The sequence below is a fragment of the Lissotriton vulgaris genome, chromosome 11 (assembly GCF_964263255.1).
Source record: "Lissotriton vulgaris chromosome 11, aLisVul1.2, whole genome shotgun sequence".
NCBI classification, from domain to species: domain Eukaryota; kingdom Metazoa; phylum Chordata; class Amphibia; order Caudata; family Salamandridae; genus Lissotriton; species Lissotriton vulgaris.
Genome location: NC_141699.1, coordinates 644,968,931 through 644,989,353, shown reverse-complemented (window position 1 = coordinate 644,989,353; position 20,423 = coordinate 644,968,931).

Below are 20,423 nucleotides of genomic sequence, written 5' to 3'. Positions count from 1 at the left end.
TCTCAGCCATCACTCTGCACCTCAGTGGAGTTTCCATCACTAGAGGAATAGTAGGACAAGAGAAAGAAGCAGGGCAGAGAGTGTAGTAAAACAAAAGACGTAGAAGGGGATTAGAGAAAGAGATGAGGTAGAGAAATAGGTAAAGTAGGGTGAGGCATAAATTAAAGAGACAAATTCCCGGTAGCCAGAATGAAAAACACAGAAGGAGAAAAATGTAGGTAGAGAAAGAAAGATAGAAATGTTTAGAGTGAAGTACAAAGAAGACGAGAATGAGGGATATGGAGAAAGAAGTATAGACAGGAGGTATGGAGCAAGATACACCAGTGAGGAAGGATAGAAAGAAAGGTGAGCTAGAGAGAAACCGAGAGAGGCTGGGCTAGACAAGTGGAGAGTTGAGATAGTGAGACAAGTATTGAGAGCCACAAAGTAGACAGAGAGCAGTGGAGAAAACATCCTTTACAACAACGTTTGCCTTTACAATGCAGCATTAAAATGCATATATTTACCGCGTATGGAATTTGTGGTGCTTTTACCTCACATACCTTTACCATGCATGGTAGGTATAGTTAATGTAAGTATATGTGTGTGTGTCTGTGTGTGTATGTATATATATATATATATATATATATATATATATATATATATATATATATATATATATATATATATATATATATGCAGCAACAGTAGTTATTCAAAGGCTCCGCATTTCCATCGACCAAGGAAAACCACACGAATCCAAATGTAAATAGAGGCACAGAGTTTATTAAACGTTTAAGTCCAACAGAATCTGACGCGTTTCGGGCATCCGCCCTTGCTCACAGACAGTCAGTTAATGTGGGATACACATTTAAATACTACATATATATTTTGGGGTTTAGGGACGGGGAGGGACATGCGGTGTTAAGGGTATTTCAGGTTTGGGTGGGTAGGAGTATGGGACGATAAGGATATTTTTTAGGATTTTGGGGTAGGTAAGGGCATAGGTGTTAAATTAATTTTTCGGATATAAGGGTGGATGGGGCATAGCATGTCAGGGGGTTTTTAGGGTTCAGGGGTGGCTAGGGTTGGGTAGGAGCGGGTAGGAGCATAAGATGGTAAATGTATTTCTAGGGGTTAAGGGTGGGTAAGGGTATTGGGTTGGTTTGGGTATATATAAATATATACATGGGTCTCAGAATCATGCTGTAAGTTAAAGAGTGCTCTTCTAACATCCTCATAGCTCCTCCATTTATGACAAACATATGAAAAACATATCCCTTCCAACATAAAATCAATAAGCATTGTTGTACAGTCTAAAATTATGCGTAAACATTGAGACTGCAATGAGTCCATCATTTCTGTTTGATACAATTATATTTATTTACATTGGAGTGGAGGAGTTATGTCAGCGTCATGACAAAGGCTATAGCAGCAGAAATGCATTAACGCTTTGTTTTACACCTGGAAGAAATAATTTGGCACACTGCTTGGAGTGTTGTTCCTTTTCATTCACATTGGAACTGTAATTTGGAGATTTACGAGCCCCTGGGAGCAAGAGCTGATCCAACTTGAGTGGTATAGATATTTTACGTTTAACTTTTAATTCACTACTTACTCATTTGTCCCTCTAACTGCACTGGGCCCCCTACAGTTGGACGGTTTACATAATTACTCTTACCACAGAAGCAAATAGTCCTCTGATGGAATTTTCGCTGCCGATAGAAGGGGTAGGTATTAGGATGTCCAAAAACACAACCTTAGCCACCCAATGAGGACCATTCATTGGTGGCTAACTCACAAGTTTGAAATAAGGTTCAAAAACACTCCTCTCGGAAGTCAGAACCATACTGTAAAAATAAAGTATCGCTTTTGGGAGGGCAAGTCTTCTTAAGGAAATTTAGCCTAACCAGAATGATGAAAACTAGAAGTGCTGCTATAACAATGCAGAATAATAGAAGAAGTACCTGATATTCCAAAAAGATTTACTGATTCTCCCGACAACGCATTTAGATCATAAGAGTAATTTTAGCTCAGTTTCAAGTAAAGAAAATCAGGACACAATAATAGACTTAGGTAAATTAGCTACTTCAGTTATTGTATTAATATTCCAAGCTCAATAAGATAAGCAATTTCTTAAGCATCCCAGTTAAGAATATTAAAGCCTGTACTGCGAGTCTATGCATTTAGGTACACATGTATGACCAGTTGTTGCATGCACAAATGGGGTTGCGACCCGTTTGCGCATGCAAAAACCTACATGGACAATGTACAAACACTATTTTGTTACTCACTAAAAATTGCGATACGCAAAATGTTGTTTAGCGACTCGCTTTTAGGAAGGGGCGGTCCCTTCCTAATAGCGAGTCCCTAGCCATGTGTGAATGTTTTGTGACTGCAATTGTAGTTGCAAAACACTCGCAAATTAGCACCCTCTTCAAGAGGGAGGTAATGGAGTCGCAAATGGGAGGGGATCCGCTTCTCCTTTGTGACTAGCTCTAAAAATATTTTAAAGGGCAGGCAGTGATCCCAGGGACCACTACCTGCCCTCAAAAAATTAAAAGAAAATGTTTACTTTTTTGTTTAAATGCATCTTGTTTTCCATTACGGAAAACAGGCTGCATTAAAAAAGAAACCTGCTTTTTTGAAAATCAGTCCCACACATGGTGGTCTGCTGAGCCCAGCAGGCCACCATCCCTGGGAGGGCCAGTCATTCCCAATTGTCTCACAAATTGCAAGTGGCTCATTAATATTCATGAGCCTCGCAATTTGCGACACCATTGGGTATCGCAAACAGTGTCTGAGACACTGTTGTACATTGGTTTTAGCACCTCGCAATTTGCAACTCGCAATTTGTCGAAAATTGCAAGGCGCTAAATCAAATGGTCGTACATCTGGCCCCAGGTCAGAAGTTCAAAACCAAAGAGGATGGTTTGAAACAAACATCAGATACGAGGTTACAGATTCCTACCACCATTAAAGGCAGAAGGATTGTTCAGCCCTCTTTAACAGCATCTAAAGATTTAAAGCAAAGGGGTAAAAACGAATCATTTTAAAGGCCTCTAAGGGTGAATCCATGAGCATGGGCAGCAAGGGGAAAAAAGGCAAAAACAATTAGTTCAGCAAAGAAGGATTCCAGGTCAAGTGCATAATGGCAGCAACGTCAGCAAAAAGGCAGTCCAAGATAGGGAAAAATTATGGTGTTATGGTAAAATAAAAAATTCAAAAGTATAATCAGTTGTGTCCCAAATAAAGTAGAATGGTATTGCGAACTTTCTAGCATTGAGAGGAAAAGAAAATAATGACGTTGACCTTCCATTGGGTTTTTGTCCTGTATAGTTCTCATGACACCGTAATGACGTGGTGTCACTCCACTAGTCAGTTCATTGACTTGTATGATTAGTTTACGTAAGTAGTCACAAAATACATTTTAGTTACTCCACAATTCTTTCCCATGTACTTTATGTGAACGACTTGGTTTTGCGGGCCTCACAGGTTTGTCAAGGGTAAGAAGTATACAATGTAATAGACTATGGGATCGTGCTAGAATTGATTTTCCCAGCAAGCCGCCTCACAGTGAACTTTGAAAGAGTGTTCTTTGTATGTAAGAGGAAACATACACAGAACAAATAATGCAACATTTGCAGAAATACCAATGAATTAATAATTATGCTTTCTAAGGGAGAATTGCAGTACAAGGAAGAACACATTTTAAAGCCTAAAATGCATACATCAGCTTGAAGTGAATTTAACTTAATTGGAATCAAATATATATATTTTTAAATTCTTTTTTTGAACAATAAAACAACATAACACTTGCTTCAGAATCATTGCAGCATACATAATATGTAGATCGACATACATAAATGCATTGAAGATATAGCACTGTAAAGCCTCCCGTTATCCCTCCCTCCTACAAAATATATCGGCCCCAACCGAAAGTCACCTAGCACAGGGCACAGCAATATGTAAATTATGGTGTGGGTGGATCAATGGAATCAAATATTATGCATCAAATCATCATTTCATTATAAGAGGAAAATGATAATTGCTTCACAAGTCAAAAATTTTCACTAATGTCTTATTCCACAAAATTGTTTAATGTTAGCTATGGACTACTGCCACAAATTTAAACATTGATACATGTACATTATTCTTAATTTTTTTAATAATTATTAGAGTCTCTACTATTACATCTGTAAGTTTCAATTTCCTAACTATTTTTTTAACATAATTGCACCACAGTCTATTTATAATGCATTTGCAATGAAAGGCAATAGAACTGTTAGGCCTCATCATTAGATTCATTACCGTAGTTTTAATCAATATATGAATAGCATAACAACATTTCATGAAAAATCTTATTAAAATCTATTAATAAGCATTATAAGTATTTAGCAATGTATTTTCGCATTTTCTAACTCTTTCACGCATGCATTTACAGTGCTGTTACTTCACTTGTCTCTATTGATGTATCACTTGGTTCCACTTGTGCATTGTGCACATTCAGGTTTTTGTGTCTAAGGGCCAGATGTAGGTGGCCATTTACCGACCGGTAACGACCGATTTCGGCCGTTACCGACCGGTAAATGGTCATTCCTGATGTAGGGCCCCATTTTACCGATTCGGTAAATTTACCGAATCGGTAAATTTACCGAATCGGTAAAATACTGAATCGGTATTTATACCAATTCGGTAACTTCCTAATGTAGGTGGGACTCTTCTGAGTCCCACAGGCCTCACAGAATCGGTATTTTACCACCCAATCCAATTGGGTGGTAAAATACAGAATTCAGGTGTGCATGCACATGTGTGCATGCACACCTGTGCCATGTAACAGACAGACATGCCCTTAAGGCATGTCTGTGTGCCACATGGCACACATGCCTGAATTCGGGGTGCTAGAGGGTGTCAAAGTGACATCCCCTGCACCCTTGCAAAAATCAGTATTTACCGAATCGGTAAATACCGATTCGGTAATGACCATTGATTCCTATGGGCTTCAATGCCCATAGGAATTAATGGGCTTTACCGATTCGGTATGTACAGAATCGGCAAATACCGAATCTTAACGATTCGGTATTTACCGAATCTGAAATACCTACATTTCCCCCCTTCTAATTTACCACTTCTTAAATACCGAATCGGTATGATTCGGTATTTTAGAAGTGGTAAATTAGAATTACCTACATCGGGCCCTAAATCCGTAAAATTGTCATGTAAAGTAATTTTGAAATATTAGCGCTATCAAGTCCCCCTCTGATGGTGTATCAGGCCATCACAATATCTACTCATCAGATCTCATTACAGATTATGGGTTTGTTTTCTTTACCCTCTTCTACTCTATTCTATGATTTTAATTTTGTCATAGTACTACTTTGTTCATTTTCTATTTCAAGATCAGTTTTCACTCCTTTCACTTCCTGTTTATATTTTTGGTATTTGCAGAATTTGATAGATATTATCATCAGCATAATGCACAAAGAGATTGCCACTAAAGGTCCCAAGAAATGACTGATCCATTTCTTATGTTGCTAACAGTTGACAACCCCTCACCTATTGTTTCACATGCACCTTCTGCTTTAAAATCGAGTCCTCATTTAAATCAGCAATGTTTTTCATGTAACTTTTTAAGTCCCTGTTCTTGTCTGGTATCTAGGTGCAACAATGCTGTACTTTTAATAATTGACAGACTTCACCCTCCTTCGCAAGAAGAATTTCAACGGCAAGTCGATTGTGAATCACCATCGATCTTATTGAAATCATTTCTACACTTACAACAGAAAATCTCCCAGCTGTACTGATGGCTAATTTATCAACTATAGTAGAATGTTGTCTAATTTCTATGTGAGTTTAATGACACTCCTACTCAGGTATTGAAACTTCAAAAATATCACCTACTATCTCACTGGCAATTGCACCTCTCTTCATTCTCCTGTTCTCAAATGTGTTTTCTCTTTCAAAATTGTTAATCCTTTTTTAGGGAAACTATCCCCATACCACAACTTCCATGCAAACCTCTCTGTAATCTGTAAAAAGCATCCTTTCCACAAATATGTTACACTCCAGGAAAGATGGGTTCCACACCCTCTAAGTATCTTCCCCAATTCTCATACATTTGAAAATTATGTTCACATTCACTAGAACCTACAAAATTCGATTTAATATTTAGTCTCTTTCTATATATACAAAGTTTACCATTATGTTTCCAGTTTAAAGTTATTGAAGCCATCCCTTCTAATATTTTATTTGCTTCCTGCGGTAGTTTCCAAAGAGTTAATTTTGGCAATGCATTAGTATTTATAGTTATATTATCTCATCTGCTTTCTACTAATTTTATAAAACATTTCTCAGCTGTCATTAATTTACATGTTAGGTTATTTCTAATTGCATAAGACATGTCCAAAGTTTGAGTTGGTCTAAAAATATAGCCCATAGTTTCAGTGTTTGAAGCTTCATAATGTGGATTTAAGCATTTTGACACCGGAAGTTCAGAAAAGATCTTATCTTAATTCTAATAATAATACTGTAATTGACCAGTACCATATAACAAGCAAGTTAATACTCTGCATGAAATTCCATATGTCAAAGGCAAGCTATGATAGGTCACGCTTCAGCAACTGTTGAAGGAATCTGCCTATATACGTAGCAATTACCAACATTCATGGTATTAACGTATTCACTTGGTAATCTTGTATATACATTTGCTGACAAACCAGTTATTGTAACATCATTATGTAAAGCTTTAGCATTCAAAGTGATAAAATCAGTGACATTAATCTTTGCAGTTTAGAAGAAATTGTAAGTTTAGAATCTTTTTCAGGAATATAGTATGACAAATTTAAAACGATAAGTAAAGCATGTAATCTCAGAGAAATAATGTAAAAGATTCCATTATATACATATTTCCATCGAAGAGAGATTCCAAAAAGTGTGACTTGCGTGTACTCAGTACGGGAGACTTCAACACTTCACAGCAGCGTTGGTGACTAAGATCACCTGGAAACACCCTCTGCAGCGCAGTTCCAGATATGTTTTACGCACTTGTTTCTTCACCATTACCCAGTCACCAGGACTAAGGTCATGGCACTGCTCCTGTTGAACCGTAAATGCAGCTTCGCCAACCTGGTGAGACACAGAACGTACCACATCAGCCAGTCCCTTGCAGGAATCCAAAATAAGATAATCAGTTCTGTTCACAAGTATATTAGCAGGAACAGTTGGCAGTCTCATCACTCGGCCCATAATTACTTCATGCATCGACAATCCTGTCCTCCTATCTGGTGTACTTCTCAACCACATCAGCACAAGAGGCAGTGCATCTGGACAATTCAGAGATGTGGAAGTGCACACCTTCACCAGTCTGAATTTCACTGTGCCATTAACTTGCTTCATCAAGCCAGAAGCTTCGGGACAGTAACTGCAATGGAGCTTCTGCTCAACCTGTAGTGCCGCATACAACATTTTCATGATTAAAATGAGTTCCTCAATCTGACTCAATAGGAGTTGGAAATCTGAACCTCAGAATCAATTCCCTTTATAAAAATGTTGTCACAGTAAAGCTGTCATGGCTGCATCTCGGATAAGCTTCAACCCATTTAAAAAAAATACCAAAAGGACCAAAACGTTTCTCAGACCATTGCAAAGGTCAATGACGTCTAGTTGCATCTGGTTGAAGGGACCTGCAGATTTACCAATGTGACTCATGACAATCTGTTTTCTTTCTTCCAGGGGTTTGCTGCTGACACAATACACACCTGTGACACAATGTCTCTGCAGTCACTCTAATCTAATCAAATCACTTGAATCTAGGATTAAACAACACTTGTTGGAAAAGGCGTATCATTGCACTTCTCCCCACATATACAGGACCATGGTAATGTCTCGCAATATGTGGTAATAAATTGTCAGGCAATGCAGGTCTGCCATCAGTGTAAACCCAACCATCAACTTCTCTTTTGTTACATCTTGCTTGCACCCAACCTTGTTGTTCATTTTCTGTCACTTTCACTTGCAGTTTCTTCACCTCGACCCAGGTATCTACTGCTGACAACAGTAAACTGTAAGCTGTGATTTCTGATGTTTCTTTCAAGATTTCAACATTAAAAGTATGCACAGTTAATACAAAAAACTTTGCCATTTTAACTGCATATCGTTTTTCAACGGTGACATAGTCAGTGCCCTGCCTATGAACAACACACTTCACAACTGCAAAATCCGCAGGCAATTGTAGGGATCGCAAAAGATTTCTCACGCACTCTCCATTTCGTGTTGTTGGACTAGAGGATGTCATTAACTAACGCTGTGACCACAATTGCCCAAAGTCATGTACGACTCCAAAGCCGCACTGACTATCACTGCAACTTGTAACTCTGAGTTGCTCTGAAATGCTGTAAGCCCGCGTCAAGGTGACAAGTTCCACAACCTAGGCAGAATACACTCCTTGCTACTAGGATTCTTCCACAACACCTTCAACAGTACATACAGCATGAGCAGCTTTCAGATTTCCTTCATCGTCTCTCTAACAGGATCCATCAACAAACAACACATGATAAGATTCGTGCAATGATTCATCCAAAACATCAGGATGCGGTTGGGTACATAATTCAGTCACGTTTTTTGCACCAAGCAAGAACTGTTCATACTTAGTCAAATGACTTTTTGCCAGGTGCTGTTCACAAGTTAGTATCTCCACTGAATGGGGCACAAATACAGTCAATGGAAGTTCCATGACTATACTTTTGCATTGTTCAAGACTCACACATGCTGATGCAATGGCTTTTAAGCATGCAGGCAAAGCGGCAGCAACAGGGTCAAGAGTCACCAAAAAATAAGTGATTGGTCTGCAATTGCTTCCATGCATCTTTGCCAACAATGTAAGAGTGCAGCCTCCTCTTTCACTGCAAAACAACACAAAACATTCGTTGTTATAAGCCATTCCCAAAGCTGGTACCCTACAAAGGGGTTTTTGCAGCACGGTGAAAGCTGTCATTCAACTGCCATCCCAAGGTAGTGATCAGACACGTCTTTGTATGTCAACCTCTGAAGAAGTTTTGCTGTCTACAAAAAATTCGGAATCCACTGCTAACAATAGCCCACCATTCCTAAAAACATGCCGCCTTCCTTTTGGGTAGTCGGTGGATTCATGTTAAGAATCACTGTAATCCTTTACTGTGACACTTTTCTTGCTCCTTTCTCAATGTGATGTCCTAAGTACAAGACTTCTGTTTAGCAAAACAGCAACTTGGTTTGGGATACTTTATGTCCATTGACTGCCAAGTGATTTAGTAGTGCAATAGTATCAATCATGCAATCTAATTTTGCATTTGATGCCACCAGTAGACCGTCAATGTGCTGCAGTAGCACTGACTCAAGATTCTTTTTAAGTATCTGGTTAAAGATTGAGGGACTTTCTGTATACCCTTGTGGGACTCTGCACCTTCCTAAAACACGACTGCTGAAATGGAAAGCAAATAAATACTGGCTATCCACATGCAATAGAATTGAGAAACATGTCTGACATAAGTCGATAACAGAAAACCATTCCACTTCACATGGAATTTGGAACAATATCACAGCTGTCTTCGGTACCACAGGACAACGTGGAACAACAATGCAATTCCACCCTACGTAAATCCTCCCCAATAACATACTTGCCATTCTGTTTCTGTAAGCCCATAATGAGATCACAAGAGTAAATCTCAGGAGAAATTCCGGCAATAGTATTTGGAGTCAAATTGTATTAAGGGCTACTTGGACATTCTGTATTTGGTTTAACCGTGATCCGGACTGGTTCAACACCTTTCATTAGTCCAATAGCCTTACTTATTAAGACCCAGACTTCAGGTAACATGGTGTTTCTCAATTCAATGGGCAAGTCCTCACTCATCAAAAGAGGATACATTCCCATGACGGTTTCCTGTTGAGCATGTTTCAAAACAACTAACTTCATCATTGGTGTGAAACCAAATGGCTCTTGTCATGCAGTAAATGGAACAACTCAACTTACATAGTAATTCAAATCCAAGCAGATTCTCTGCACTTATATCACACACCACAAATCAATGTCGATCCTCAAAGGATCCTATTTCAACTGAGACAGGTTCTGAAATTGAGGTGGACAATTTTTTGTTTGTGACTCCTAAAACTTGGATACTTTCTCCCTAGAGGTGTAGGTTGGAAACCTCTGCTGTTCTTACAGAAGAGTGGGTAGCAATAGTGTCGACAAAGGAATGAGATATTATTCCCATCCACTTCTTCATCCACATAGGGACCACTTGGGTCTACCGCTAAGGTTGTGCCCAGTACGCAGTCCTCCTCCCACCTCAGGCACCGTCAGGGTGGTGGGTCTTGGTCAAAACATCTAACTGAATCAAAAACTGTTGGGAAACATTCTAGTTCTGGAACGAGTTTCTGTTGAACTGTTGATTCTGATTTTTATTATACCTTTGCATCTATACATTGTGTTGAAACATCTGAGCATGGATCATTTGCATTGACTGAGATACATTAGGATTTTGCATTCTCTAACCTTGTGCCTGTTGAGTCTGTGTCATGTTATTTCCTTTAGACTATGCATATTCTACATCCTGCATCTGATTCCTTATATTATTCACAATTGACTTACACTATTGTTTCCAATGTTCAAATATTCTGCAAGCTTGACATGAATTACATTTTTCAAAAGCAAAACATCAACACCAGTTCTTGGATCTACTCGATTACCACAACCTCTACCCTGTGGCTGAAAATTCTGTTGCTGTAAACCATTTACATCCTGCATCATTGAAAATTGATTATAGCCTCCCTGTACTGGAGAGATGTTGTCAAACCCCATATGATTCTGACCTATTGGCATTAATCTCATCTGAGCAACTATCAACTTTTCCTTAATCTTCTTGTGTTTCATTTCAATCTCATCCCCACAACATGTTGCATAACACGAAATCTTGTCTAATGGTTTGCCTTGCCAATAAAGCAATTTCTGCTGAATCATGTTAGAAATCTTAGGTCTCAAACCATGCACAAATCTGTAAGCAAAATGTCCCATATGCTTTTCAGCCACCGACGTTTCCAAGCCACTATCAGCCTGATTCATCAATCTCCCGTTTTGCGAGGCCCTAATAGCGAATTATAGCGATTCGCTATTAAGGACTCACAAAACGGGATTCATGTAGGATTAGCAAAATTTATTGCGATTCCTACTGATTCCTTATTTGCGATTAGCAAATTGCTAATCGCAAATAAGGAAAAACTCCCCATTCATTCCTATGGGCCAAAAGGCCCATAGGAATGAATGGGGAGTATTCCTTATTTGCGATAAGCAATTAGCTAATCGCAAATAAGATTGCGATTTGAAGGATGCCAGGGGTGTCCAAAGGACACCCTGTAGCACCCCTCAAATGCACATTTGAACAGGTGTTGGGCACACACATGTCCAGAGGACATGTGTGTGTGTAACATGCAAAAGAAAAAAATGCACTAAAGTGCTTTTTACTCTTTTTTCGCAATTTACCACCAAGTCAGACTTGGTGGTAAATTGAGACCAAATATTGCGAATTCGCAATTTCCAATTGGTTGATTAATTGGATTTAAGGAATCTCTATTAGAGATTCCTTAAATCCAATTCCTTGCAAATATGCGATTTCGGTAATAGCGATTTTTGCATTTGGGATGATGAATCCCAAATGCAAAAATCGCACTCGCAAACGGCCAGATTCTCAGAATCTGGCCATTTGCGAGCGCAATTCATGTTGATGAATATGGCCGTATATTATTTGAAAGCCTGTATCAATCTGTAATAATAGGCATTTACTGTCTCTTTTAGTTCCTGAGTTGTTCTTTCAATCTGTTGCCAAACAGTCTCTTTAGGGGAAATTATAGTCTTTCAGTGATGTATCACCTATTGGTATTTCTTCAATACAACTGGAGATGGTGCTACTGTCCAAGGAACCCCCTGTGGTTCTGTCTCAGGCCAATCCACAGAAAATTTACATACGGCCCGCAAATCACCTGGTACCACAAAGTTAAACAGAGTATTCAAATCAATCCACAAAACGTTCAACATTTTTTACAAGTTTTCTATTTTACTGGATTTTTTTTCAATATCAGGAAATTATTTGTATATAGCAAAATATCAGGCCTTGTTCATGGTACATGAACACAACCTCCACCAGATACTTCTCTCTTCAGGAGCACCCGTATTTCTCCTATCCGTATTTCTCCATCCATCTAGGGCATCAGGCGTTGACTGCACCCTAACTCTTTATTTCTTTTCTTTCCTTTCCTTTTTGACCATCGGCCTTCCCACTTTCCTCTCTCACTCCATTTCTTGATCAATGTCATCAGCTCTTTAATCTGCAACTTCATTTCAGGAGTACTCAAACTCACAATGTATTTGTCACTAAAGTCTAACCTGTGTGATCTCTGTAAAACCTTTCACTTTTAAATATCTACATCATATTTTTGAGCCAATTCAATCAAGTTCTCAAGTGTTAATCATGTTCGTTGTGTAATGCCTTTACAGAGAAACAATAGTTCCTCATCCCGATATGTAAGTTGGAGCTGAAAAAAACAGGTGCTTGTATTGGAACTGGATCTTAAGTTGAGACTGGAGCTGAAGCATTCTCCACATTTTGAGTATTAATCAGGGTTCGATATCCTATAAGCCATTCCTCAAATTCTGGAGAAGTAAATCCTGATTACTCTCTTGGAGTATTTAAATTAAATCCTCCATTGCTTAAATTTGCATTTGTTCCAGGTTGTACATTTAATAGAGATGTAATTGGAACTGTACTTGCCATTGTGATGATCATAGCAGAAGCATGATAAGTAATTTCAGCAGGTTCACTCAGTCTGGGCCAATTAAAAGGCGGACACCTCTGAAACATTCTGCTCGCCTGGTCACATTGAGTCTGACCTAAAATGTTAACTACATTTCTGGCTTCTGTAGCCGTAACGCTTCAAATTGGAACCATAGGTGTCTAAGGAAATTATCTTGCCATCAATTCTACTGGATTGGCATGTGCCGTATTTACTCTAGTAGGTACTGCCAAATTATGAACAGTATTTACTTGTAACTCAGACTGTAAAGAGGTACAGCAGGTCCAATAGTAACAGGAACATCTGGAGCATTAGTCAATGGTAGTCATTGTGGCTGTAAATTCTGTCCTCCCTTTACATGAGTAACAAGTACATGTTCTTTAGATATGCCATGAATTAAAGGTGTTTCCGGAATCTCAGCTGTACTAGTGTTCATCAAACCCTCACTCTGACTCTCACTGTAATGTGGTGAACAATTTATCAATAAACCATCTTAAAGTTCATCATCTATGTCTCTCTCTTCTCCTAGTTTACCAGTGTCATTCTTTTCTATCCCTGTTTGTTTCTTTTTCACTTTCTCTTTACATTGTCATCTTCTTCATCTTCTAACACAGGATATAATTTTGTACCATGTGCAATGTCTGCTCACCACCTTTTCCGTTGTTCAACCCATCTAGCTTCTGCATAATCATCCAAAGTTCTCCTATATCTCCCTTGATACTACTCCTTCTGATGTGCCATGTATTCCCATGGATTTAATGCTTTAAACACAGTGGGTCTTGGCGAAGGTTTCATCTTGTACCTTTTCCTCCGTAAATTCTCAAAAACTCACAAAGTGAATGCCCCATAATGAAGCAACTGTAAATCCTTGTCTTCTTCAGTAAGTTTGTGCCAAAACTTAAGCCACAAACATGGATGTAATCCATTGTCCATCCTGATATTGTGTCCTGGTGTACCCTGAGGTGGTGCTTCTACATTTCCTCTAACAGATATAGTCTCATCTTTCTTTACCATTCTCTGTAATGCTTTAAAAATATTCATTTTAATTTCAAATTCTGTATTCAAAATTGTTTTCCGCAAAATCCAGGAAATTAACTTCTCCTACAATTCATGGCTATCTTAACAAATAGCCAACACAGACATACATACAATATAAAAATGTACATAGTCCCAATGTATTAGATTCTTAAAAAAAACTCAATAAAACATAAACAGAATTGACTTGTAGATTACAATAGATAATTGTGAAATATATCCATTTACACTTTACTACATAGTAATTCCCTTTGTTGAGTTAGTTACTTTCAGTGGTAGCTTCCTTGTATACCTTTCCAATACACCTTTAAAGTGCTATCATGAATAAGCAAGGGTTAATACTAGTTACATATGAGACGAAAAGTCAATGTGCCCCAGGTCTTCAACTTTCAACCCTTACAAATGCAGTCTTTTAAGTGTTTTATGCATGGAGCACTCTGACTGCCCTACAGAACGACAGACATTAGAAATGTGCGATTCTCCAGTGTACTGTTCACATCACAGCACATAACTTCATCCGGAGCACAGTAAAGGCAGAACAACAACCCAAAAAGTAAAGCAGGAACGGTTAGAGAGAACCGCCTCTCCGTAACCGCTATTACCTGCCACTAATGCAATGGGTCCTTGCACGTCTTGGAAGGTCACCGATTGGCCTCTCGATCCTGTGGAGACCACAGGTGCCACTCTGAAAGGCCGGTGAACATTCGCCTGAAGACCCACTCTGGCAGGAAACCCAAAGCACCTCTCTGACGGGCTGTAAACTACATGATCCACTTAACAAGAATCTGGAAATAGTCCTTGGAAGTCGTGCTGGAAAGACTGCATCCACGATGAAGCAGAAGAAGGGCAAGATCTGACTCAGGAAGCAGTTTGTCAAGCCCCGACAAACAGGAAGGAGGGGCTTATGTAGGAAAAGAAATCGCCAGACTCGTTCCCACCCCCATTAGCAGATCGATAACCCAGTGGCTTCTGGGTGAGGCAGTTTTCCCGCAGTTTCACGGGGAAAGAGAGGTCTGCAGCAGTCTCGCTCCAGTCACCGCATGGAAAGCTGGGAACATGACAAGTGTGTGTGGCAGAACCCTTCTTCCTATGATTCCCCGGCAGAACCATGCAACAGGGCTCCTACTAACTGTCTAAATTTAAGATTAGTCTTGATCATGTGGGGCTCACAGGACATTTCCTCAGCAAGCTTTACACCCAGATTTTCGAAGCTACATACCGGCTCCAATCTAGTGGTATCTAGAGTAAAATAGCCTCTAAAACATTTATGTGGATGGAGCATCATTATCTTTGTCTAACTGGTACTAATTTCAAATCCCCTCTCATCACAGAATGCTTTAAATTGGTTTAGTCGCGTCTGCAGTCCACTAGGGGTTTTGGAGACAAGGAGCATTTAATCTGCAAAGAGGAGGGTAATGATCTTCATGCTGGTATTCTGGATAAAAAATCCACAACCTGGTTAATATATAGCGAAAACAGTGTGGGTGCCAGCACACAACAATGTCGAACCACCCTAGTCACAGTAATGTGAATCTGATTGTCCCATCGCACCCTGGCATAGTTGTCTTTATGAAGACGAACACTCATTGCCAGGAACTCCAGGGGCATCTCCATATCACTCAGTACCTCCCAGAGTTCTCCTTGTGGCACTAGGTCAAATGCTGACTTTAGATCCACGAAGGCGACAGATAGGCTCCCTCTCCCCAGCACCACGACTTTCCAATAGAAGAGAATAAAACTAAAAACCTGGTCCACTGTCGCAGTCTTTTGTCAAAAACCTGCCTGTAGTGGGGATAGTATATTTTCGTCAGACATCCAAACCTGGATTCTAACTAAGAGGGTACGGCTGAACCTCTTCCGGATGCAGTCTATAAGACTAATAGGCCGATAGTTAGCTGGTTTGCTGCAATCCCCTTTTTAAAAACTGGTATTACTTCTGCTTCCTTCCATTACTTTGGGACTGGTGCTCCCCCTGCAATAGCATTAAAAGGTGATAGCATATAGTTTGACCAATTCGTTTTATTGTATTTAAACTAATCACCAGGTATTCCGTCTGGCCCCAGGGCTTTTGCAGCTACAATAGATTTGATTGAATTTCCTCCTTAGTGAAGTTAACACCCTTACTGGGTTTGGTGGTAAATCTATGGGAGAGATGCCTTTGGAACAGATTGTAGTAGCAGAGTAAAGGGCCCAAAAGTGTTCCTTCCAATCTCCAACTGTTATGTTGTTTGCTAGTGCTGGTTGGCTTCCCAAATGGCCCTTTCCCACCAGACACCAAAACTTCCTATAATCTTTCATCGCACATGCCTCCCCAATTTCTTTCCACTTATCTTCCTCCCAGTTCCACTTGGCCTTCTTGATGGCTAATTTATAAGACCTTTGTAAGTCGTGTACCAGCATTAAGTTTCTATTTTTGATGGCTATAACTAATTGATGCTTTAGAGATCTGCATTCACTTGAGAACCATGAACTAATCCTGGATGTAGCTCCAGCGCTATAATTAGGATGTGTGGGGCTGGCTACAAAATAAGCAGTAAGATGCTCGAACAATATTACGTGCAGCCTAATAACATCCTCCACTTCACCTGTAGTCACTGCAGGGGATTTGATCTCCAACAACCAGGCCAGATCTTGCTTAATTTTGCTAAGCTTTGTTTCATCCCTAAGGATCAAGGGCCATTTAAGATGGCACTTGTCATTAGAGGCTACTATCTCTTTTGTAATCACATTACTCCTGGAAGGACAACCAAAACCCTCCCAGGGGGAGATTAGTTCCAAACTAAGTGGGCTGTGGTCACTATTGCTCTTCTTAATTATTTGCATATCAATTACCATGGACCACAACTTAAGATCTACTAGGATATAGTCTATACGACTTGCTCCTATCGGACCGATGAAGGTGAATTCGCTTTGTCTATCCGATGCAGTTCTGCCATTAGTAGCCCTTAGCCTATGTTCGATAGTCAGAGCGTTTAGCTGTAAAACTGGTTGAGACCATTACTTAATTGGAGGTAAGCTTAGCAGTGGGACATTCCAAAGTTTATCCTCATTGTTTAGTTCGAGGATATTATCCTCATCCAGTGGCTCAAATGTTACATTAAATTCACTCCCAACAATCAAGGGGTGAAGGGACTGTCTATTACATAAGAGCTCATCCAAGGTCTGCATGGTGGCAGATTTACCTCCCCCTCTAGTGCTTCTGGCATATATTTTATAAATATCTAAAATATAACCAGAGATAGCTTTCAATTTAACAGCTTGAATATCAGGGGAGCTTGTCTGTATCTCCTTGACACTACAATTATGCAATACTAATCCATATCAGCATTCCACCTGCTAGGCGACCTTTAATGCAGGCTGATGGACTGATACATAGCCTGGCAAAAAGGTTTGGACAAAACTCCATGTCTCCTGCAGAATGCATATATCGTGGGATTGTACTAGCTGTACCCAGTGAGGCAGACTCATCTTGCAACGTATTCCAGCCACGTTCCATGAGATTAATTATAACGATTTTGAGCTCATAGGGATCTGGAGAGGAGCATGAGAAGGAATCTCAAGGCCTTACTCTTCATTGGTAGATGACTTCATAACGTCAAGTATAGCGAGGCCCTGACTGTGTGTGGGGCTTTCCCTAATGAATGGTGTTGCAGAGTATGGGCCATCCTTACAGACTGTCAATGATAATGCTTCAGTATTTTCAGGAGAGTCTATACACAAGGCAGTGCGGGTGATACTAGGTTATGTGGCCGTAGGTATAGAACTGGGCTTTAGTCAGTCAATTACTTCTAAAGGCGATGGTGGAGTTGACCTGTAAGTTTTTAGATTAGAATTGAGCAGGTGTGCAGAAATTACCAACTGCCTCTTAAATTGAATGTTTGATGTGGCTGGGTGAAAAGTCCTGACTTCCAGGGCAATACGATCATGCACTTACCTCTCATCTGTTAGGTTTAGTTAGATGGCATCTGTTAGACTATTGTGTAGGTCTCATCCCTTTGCAAACAGTATATCTTCCCTATTCACAGATCTACACTCTCTAAAATGCCTGATCCAGTGAATGGATTTGTTGATTAGGGATTCCTCGGTCTCATGCCTTGTAAGGTGGTTACATTTAGTGACACTGATCATAAAAATCTGTTTTCCATGTGCATGAGCAGGAAAAGGGTCACCAGAGCAAGCTCAACATTGCGGGATGTTGCTCCTTGCTATTTCACTACGAGGTTGGTGCAAGAAATGTAGGTTTGTATATCTGTATGATGCCTCTGGTGCCTCTGGTGCAGGTGTTGCTTTAACTAACTTATCCCTCGCTACATTTCCAGCCACAACAACAGTATGATTACTCGAGCCAGTGTTGGGTGTTGCTTTTAAAAGAGTGTTGGATACAGAAGTATTAAGAGTAAGTGGCAGCTGTTTCCTGTGAGGAGATTCCTTGGTGCTCGCAGGTCCAGAATAAGTGACTTGCTTATTGGTATCTCCTAACCTTTCTAGTAGCCGACGGATAAGCCCAGTTAATGTCCCAGTAGTGTTTTTCAGTTTATTGACCTCCTTACACAAGTCGGAGATGGAAGAAACAGGTTCATAATTATCCAATAAAGTGTCTCCAGGTAGGGTCATTGCTTTCCTAGTTCCCCCAGTATCATTTGAGTCCTCAGTCACATTGCTGATTTCCAATAGGTCTTGTAGAGGCAAAAATCTATTGCAGCATATCAACTCAGTAGTACAAGCTGCTAAGTCCGTGGTCGCAAAGGGTACAGCAACCTGGGTAGTATCATGGGCTACTTGGGGCAGAGGGCCTCTGTCATGCTTGATATGCGGGCTTTTTTGGCTGTGGTCCTCGGGCTTGAGGCGGCTTTAGAACTAGTTACAACATTAGCAGGGCTTGAAGCCAATAAGTCCTCACACTCAATCAATAGATCATCAATGTGATCCAAGACACGGCCTCCCTCCGGAGGACTCTATGTCTTCCTCAATTTCTTGGCTGCTTTACGTGCTCCACCACCCCCTGTTGCCCCCTCGGTTACTTCTTTTTTTCCCCATGGGAACTTTGGCGGGCACCACAAAAGTACTTTCAAATGCAAAATTCAAACAGTAGGAGCACAGGGGAGGACAGGGTAGATGACACAGCTCTCAACAAATTCGGCCAGTGGAAACTGTTCGAGGGATTGCAGAGCAGTCCACAGTAAACTTAGATTCTTACAATACCTTGGTTGGACCCTCAAAATGCAGAGCGTTGTAGGGGTGGCGCAGCCTCATCCGCGCGCACAGCGGGACCTCTCATGTAGTTTTATGCGCCTCTGGGTGCCTGGAGTCCAGTGAGAGTGAGGGAGCCTGGGGGAGGGAGTCCTGTGCCCCAGTTCATGGCACGATTCAGAGCGTCCCGCACAGTGGGACCTCACATGTGATTTTATGCGCCTCCTGGTGCCTGGAGTCCAGTGAGAGAGAGGGAGCCTGGGGGTTGGAATCCTGTGTCCCAGCTCACGGCAAGATACCGAGCGTCCCACACAGCGGACCTCTTGTGTGATTTTATGCGCCTCCGGGAGCCTGGAGTCCGGTGAGAGTGCTGGAGCCTGGGGGGTGGAGTCCTGTGCCCCAGCTCGCAGCAAGATTCAGAGCATCCCGCACAGCGGGACCTCTCATGCGATTATATGCACATCCGGGCACTTGGAGTCCAGTGAGAGGGAGGGAGCCTGGGGGATGGAGTCCTGTGCCCCAGCTCATTGCAAGATTCAGAGCATCCCGCTATGCGGGAACTCACAGGTGATTTTATGTGCCTCCGGGTGCCTAAAGTCCAGTGAGAGCGAGGGTGCCTGGAGGATGGAGTCCTGTGCACCAGCTAACGGCTAATTTCAGAGCATCCCCTTGTAGGTAATATTTGCCAGGAGTGGTTCAAGCTCTATCAGGAGTAGAGAGGGAGATAGTGGGCAACCTTGTTGTGCTCAGTGGAAAGGATTGTGTGAGGAAGCCATCAGCTCAGACTCTGTCGGTTGGGTTGGTATATAAGGCCATGACCATTTCGATAAAGGTGGTGCCCGGATTGAATTTTCGTAGTCCAGCAGCAAGGTAATTCCAGTTCACTTTGTTGAAATCCTTCTCAGCATCTAAAGTGATAGCAACTGTTGGTGCTGTTATTGTTTGTGCTTTATCTATCTCATGACAAAGTAGCCTAGTGTTATGACTGGAATGTCATTTTTTAGGAAGCCCACTTGAGAGGAGTGAATACAGTTCGGCATGTATTGTTGAATTCTGTTAGCTAGTATCTTAGCATAACTTTTACAGTCGATGTTTATCAATTATATTGTCTACAGTTCTTGGTCAACAGTGGGTCTTTCCCTTCTTTCGGTAGTCAGGCGTACCTGAGACCGTACCTGTTTCGACAAATTGCTTGTACATTTTGAGAAGGGGGTCATTGAGTAGGCCTCCAAATGTTTTGCAAAGAGGGCTGAGAAGCCCTGGAGCGTTACCAGTTTTTAGTTTAATTACATTTTTGATGTTTAGCTTCGAAATGGCAGAATTCAACTCTTTCTGCTCCTCCTCATAGAGCGAAGGGATTGTTAAATATTGTTCACATTCTTGTTCTGTGATTTTCG